The following is a 6,000-nucleotide window of genomic DNA, read 5'->3' on the forward strand; positions in this document are numbered from 1 at the left end:
AATGACTTTATAAAAATGTCAAATGGAAGAATATTTGTTTACTATGAAACTGCTATGATTTTTATGGTCAGAGTATTAAAGAATTTTACAATCAAAAAGTATACTGTTCAGTGTATTCACAACATAATGTATTTTATATTAGGAATTGTTTCACTTAAGTGCTATAGAAAAACTGTTTCTTAGATATCCATGAAACTGGTTTCTAGTCCTTATGGAGAAAAAAGAATTTTGGAAAAGGAGGATTTCTGGATGAATTTTGAGGGAGTGGGGGGAAGATAGATGTTATATAGTCACCAAGATTAAAGTTAAACAGTATGCAACAGTCAAATAAACTCTGAAAATAAAGTGATGTTAGGATAAAAAAAAAAGTTATTTTTTAGAGTTAAGAACTTTTTAATGGAGATGAAACTCATTAATAATAATTTGTCAAGCTTTTGGAGACTAAAACAAATCTATCAAAACTTTCTGTGAAACTAAAAACATTAGAAAATACTTGAGGCATATAGACCCTCCAAAAATATGTAATAGTAGATGGCTATTTTTATATTTGTTTTGGGATGCAATAGGAGATATAGGAATATCCCATATGCAGGTAGAGCTATTTTTTTCTCCTTGTATTTATGGTGATAAAAAAATTTGAAATAAATTTTCAATGTAAATTAAAAGCAATATAACATGCAGATGGAAGACTTGGAGCCATAATTGAATTAAATGGAGAACGGCAATGATGTGAGATGAACACTGAACACAGCAGTTAAGTGGTACCTGAGAAAATGTCACTTGTAATTTGGTTAAATACACAAAACAACTTAATATTTATAGAAATTATAAAATAATTAGTTATTTAAAACAATAGAACATAAGAAAATTTGGAGAAATTGTACATAATTTTCTCCCCCAGACATCCTCTGCTTTTTTCCTCTCTGGAAAAGTTTATGTTCTGCCTTCAACATATATTCCTCTATCTCCTCTCACACCTAAATTTCTTTAAATAAAAACTATTCTGCTTCACCAAAAAAACAGTGAAAGGTCATAATATTTATTTAAGATTTCTTTCACATGGAATTTTACTCAATTTTAGGTAAATAATCATGTTTTGATATCAATAAATTCACTTAACAGTCTTTGAATGCTGCATTCTATTGTCTATTACTTAAATAGCTTCCCTTCAAAAGATGAAGCTCGAATGATACATTAACAACATAAGAATTTAACTCACAAATAGGCAAGAGAAAGCATAAAATCAACAACTCTAATCCCTTTTATCATAAACTATATAATTATATGTTACATAATAAGAGGGAGGTATTTCAATATTAACAGAATCTATATTGATTTCTGAAAATTTGTTATCACCCACAGAAATTCTATAATCCTGGAAAAAATATACTCCTTTCCCAGAGAAAGTTATGACTGCTTCCTTTCCTGAGTTCTAACTACAAAGACTTTCTGAGGACATACAAACTAGTGCTGTAGCACTGTCCTCCTGTTGTTCATCAATTTGCTTGAGTAGGCCCAGTAACGTCTCCATCGTGAAACTTGTTATAACTGTGTTTGGCGTATCGAATACACCACAGGGAGCTTGCCAGGTTTTGTCTTGTGGGCGAGATACTCTCGGTAGCTTGCCGGGCTCTCTGAGAGGGGCGGAGGAATCGAACTTGGGTCGGCCTCATTTGGCGCGTGCAAGGCCAACTAGAAGAATAAATTTTTACTGTAAATTCGATTTCCATAGTTAAATACTCTAGATTTAATTTTAGTAACTTAAAAAATTAACTGTAGAACTGCAGTTTATATGAAAGTGTGAACTTACGTGAAAAAACCATATTATGACTTAAAAACATATATATATTGAACAAAATTTTTAAGTATATATAAAGCGGAGTCTCCTACCCCGTATCTGACTGTCCTCACCAGGGCCTGACAGCTGAAGACCTCCAGGACCCAGCCAAAGTCATGCTGAGACCACTCTCCACACGCTTGGATGAGCCTCACGCATAAAGGAACCGGCAGAGGAACTCAAGTGTGGAGGACCTGAGGCTGAGATCTCCAAGCCTGCACGATTTGGGACTGGACCTCCCAGTAGCTGGACAGTTACAACCACCAACTTGCCGTGTAACCCCAACAACGACCAGGATCCAGAGATTATCACACCAAGCTCCCAGAAGAGAACAAAGCAGAGTCTCCTACCCTGTGCCTGACTGTCCTCACCAGGGCCCAGCAGCCAAAGACCTCCAGAACCAGCCACAACCATACTGATACCTGTCCTCACCAGGGCCCGACAGCTGAAGACCTCCAGGACCCAGCCAAAGTCATGCTGAGACCACTCGCATGAAGGTACCGACAGAGGAACAAAGGCATGCAGTTCCTGGGGCTAAGATCTCCAAGCCTGCTCAGATCCTCCATCTTCCAGTAGGCAGGGGTCACACCCACCAACTGCACCCCAGCACTGTGTAATCCCATCAACGGCCAAGACCCAGATCCTATAAAACCCAGCTCCCAGAAGCGCACGGCCGCGAATGCCTTATTATCTCATTCTTACTTTTGACAACCTGGCAGGCCACCGAATGTAACCTGCCCACACTGCAGAGTCTGGCAAACTTCCCGTGGCGTACCAATATGCCAAATACCAGTAACAGCGATGGATCTCAATCTCCTAACCCTGAAAGAGCCTTGAACATGGCACTTTTTAGAGACTCGGGGCTAGAAAGAAGGAGACGTTACTGGTGCCTGCTCGAGGCAATCAATGAACAACAGGATGATCGTGATCATAATATAATGCTTGTTTTGCATACAGCCAAACCTATTTAAATACCCAGCAATGAAAATGATCCTCTGAGCATTGTAAGGGGTCACTCCTGAGCACAGAGTCAGGAATAGCCCCTCACTAATACCAGGTATGGCCCAATAGGACAATAATATTAATAATAACTCAAAATTTATAAGTAAAACTTAATTATTGTGTAAACACAACAAAGATACGGCATGTGTAAACACAAAAGGAGGCAGCTGTGGTCTTTCTCTTCCACTGCCCGCGTTCGGTAGTCTCAGGCAGTTTCTTCCACTCCAAGGAGGTCAATTGCAATGGACAGGTGAGAAAGAAAACTAGGGCCAGGCTGGTTGGTCTTAGTTGTAGTTTATGAACAATCCTGTCTCTTTTCACTCCTCTTTGTTAGGGCTCTGATCGAAATCTCCCTTTAATGACAAAGAGACTCAAGAGACTGCAAACAGCAAGTCAGGGTCCAACCGCCTACACAGACATGCAGGTCCAGCAGGTTGGGTAAAGACCCCAAGCTTTTCCAAAGGAGATCTTATATAGGTGTTAAGGCGCGGATCATGATCTCCCTTTAACGACAAAGAAACTCCAGAGACTACAAATGTTGGGATCGGGAGTTCCCTAGCCCTGGGAGGCGCAGAGAGACCAGATAGACGCAATTCCTGCAGGAGTAAAAACGGGGTTTATTTAGACCAGCATGCTGGGGCTCCGCAGCATACCCCAAAAATGGGCAGTGGCTGAGAGCCCCGAACTTCTTCAAAGGGGATCCTATATAGGCCTTCACTGGCCGTTACAGCAAAGCCCGCGCATTTCATAGCCCATAGATTTGTAACAACATATACTTTCTTAACCAATCCATTTAAAAGTACCTCACTCCTTGGCCTATAGATTCAAAGATCAGCATTTACGTACATCGATTGTCAGCACAAGCAAGGTTATAGCTGGAATCATTAAGCCTTAGGTAATCTCCCTTGACCAACCTCATTTTGAGTTACCCAAGTCTGCAGGGTGCTTTAGTGAGACAATACATTCCAGGAAAGGGCAATTTCCCCCAACCACTCGCATCCGCATCCTGAGTTATCCTTTACCCAAATCTGCAGGGTGCTTTACTGAGACAATACATTTCAGGAACAGTAAATACACTTGAATCCTGTCACACTTGGTTTAGAAAGAAGTTATACCCTGTTCACTTTCCAAGTCCCCTCTCCCCCAGGTGCAAAGCAGCCAAGCAGTTTTACAGAAAGCAATGTTGCAAGTTAGCTGAAGCACACAAAAATTTGATGCCCTAATATGAATTCTTTCACAAACAGCAAGCAAGGTTTATTGTAAGACTGGCTAGCCAGGGTCAAGCCGCCTACACAGACACGCAGGTCAGTTAGGTGAGGCAAGACCCTGAACTTCTTCAAAGGGGATCTTATATAGGCCTTCACTGGCCGTTACAGCAAAGCCTGCGCATTTCATAGCCAATAGATTTGTAACAACATATACTTTCTTAACCAATCCATTTAAAAGTGCATCACTCCTTAGCCTATAGATTAGAAGATCAGCATTTACGTACATAGGCATTGTGGCTAGTGGGCATCTGGTAACTGGGACATTTGGTTATCACCTGGCTTCCTTTGATTCTCAGCCCTGCATTCCAGTGGAGGTGGATGAGGGAAGAGTTCCTAAGGGAGGTATAACAGATAAGGAGAGCCCAACAAATGGTTCCTGAATTTACATTCCAACAGGGAAGAGTTTCACTCTAAAGCTCTGCCAGGGAGGGGGCAGGAAAGGGAGAGTTACTAATTTATAGAGTTTTAACTCTGGAATCTCCCTCAGGGTCCCTAAGGACCTAACATAGGCCTTCTCTGACCATTACAGCAGAGCCTGTGCATTTCATAGCCAATAGATTTGTAATAACAAATACTTTCCTAACCAATCCAATTAAGGGTACATCACTTCTTAGCCTATAGTTTAAAGATCAGCATTTGCATCAGTGCTTAGGAATGTCCTGGTTTTTAGGGCAGCCCTAACATGGGTCTTGCAACATGGGTCTTGTGAGACACATCCCGTTATCTGGTCTGACCCCCACCCTTCCAGTACCTGTATCTGAATTCCTTGCTCAGGGGCAGAAAAACCAGTTATTCTGCAATGCGGGTTCCTGTTAAGCTAAGCCAAATTAATTCTGGTGGTGGTCCATTTTGGGCCTGTTCCTCACACTCTTCCACCCTGCCTCTCCCAGCCCATTCTGACAGTCTCATTATATCCCATAAAAGAGATTTATGTCATGGAGGGCTCAGGATGTCTCAGACCATCACCTCCAGGTTCTCTCAAGCACGTGTTTCGTTCACCAGATTCTCTCAGCCCTGTGTCCTCCAGATTCTCTCAGCCTGTGTCCCCCAAATTCTCAGACCTGTCTCTTCGATTCTCTCAGTCACCCTAGAGAGCCCGGAAATCTCCTTATAAAGATCATGATACCTCTAAAGGGCTCAATACAGTGATGTCATCAAAAGGAGTTACAGAAAGAACATTGAGGCAGTAAAACATACATTGTTTCTTTATATCTGCAGGCCAGTAATTTTGGCCCCCAGAAAGAAACAAAACCAAAACTGAAAGCTTTCACAAGCATTTCACAAAGTATAAGCACTTGGATTTGCATCCCAAAGACCAGCCTGCTAGAGCTTGGAATCTACATTCCAAAGACAAGAATCTGAGCTTTGCATCCCAAAGACTAGTCTGGCTAGAGCCCGGAATCTACATCCCAAAGACCAGGCCAGACTAGCACCTGAGATCTTCATATCTAAGACCAGCTAGGTTTCTGTGAGAAAAAGAAAACTGCCTCTTAAAATATACTGAAATTATTTACTGAAGGCAGTTTGAGAGGAAATAATGTTTAGTCTCATCCAAACTAGTCAGGACAGACACAAAAGCTGCTTCTAGGACAGATTCTCATTTAGCAGATCAACCCACCCTAGAACGGAATCCCCTGGGTGTGTCTCTTCTCTCCTTGTCCAACAAACATATAAGCATATATAATATAAATCATTTTGTGTGGATGCAGTAAGAAGTACCTTAAGTTTATAGAATCACTCTCCTAGTGCCATCTCAATCTCAGACTACAGGGCTCAGGCCAGATAGTCTTTCCTATCCCTAGCAGGATCCTAGTCTCATTGTTACTTTTGGATCATGACATCATTTGTCTATGATCAAACTCCTAACTTATAGTTAAGAATCGTGGCGCTTTG

Source organism: Sorex fumeus, unplaced genomic scaffold, assembly GCF_029834395.1.
Source record: "Sorex fumeus unplaced genomic scaffold, SorFum_2.1 ptg000035l, whole genome shotgun sequence".
Classification (NCBI taxonomy): domain Eukaryota; kingdom Metazoa; phylum Chordata; class Mammalia; order Eulipotyphla; family Soricidae; genus Sorex; species Sorex fumeus.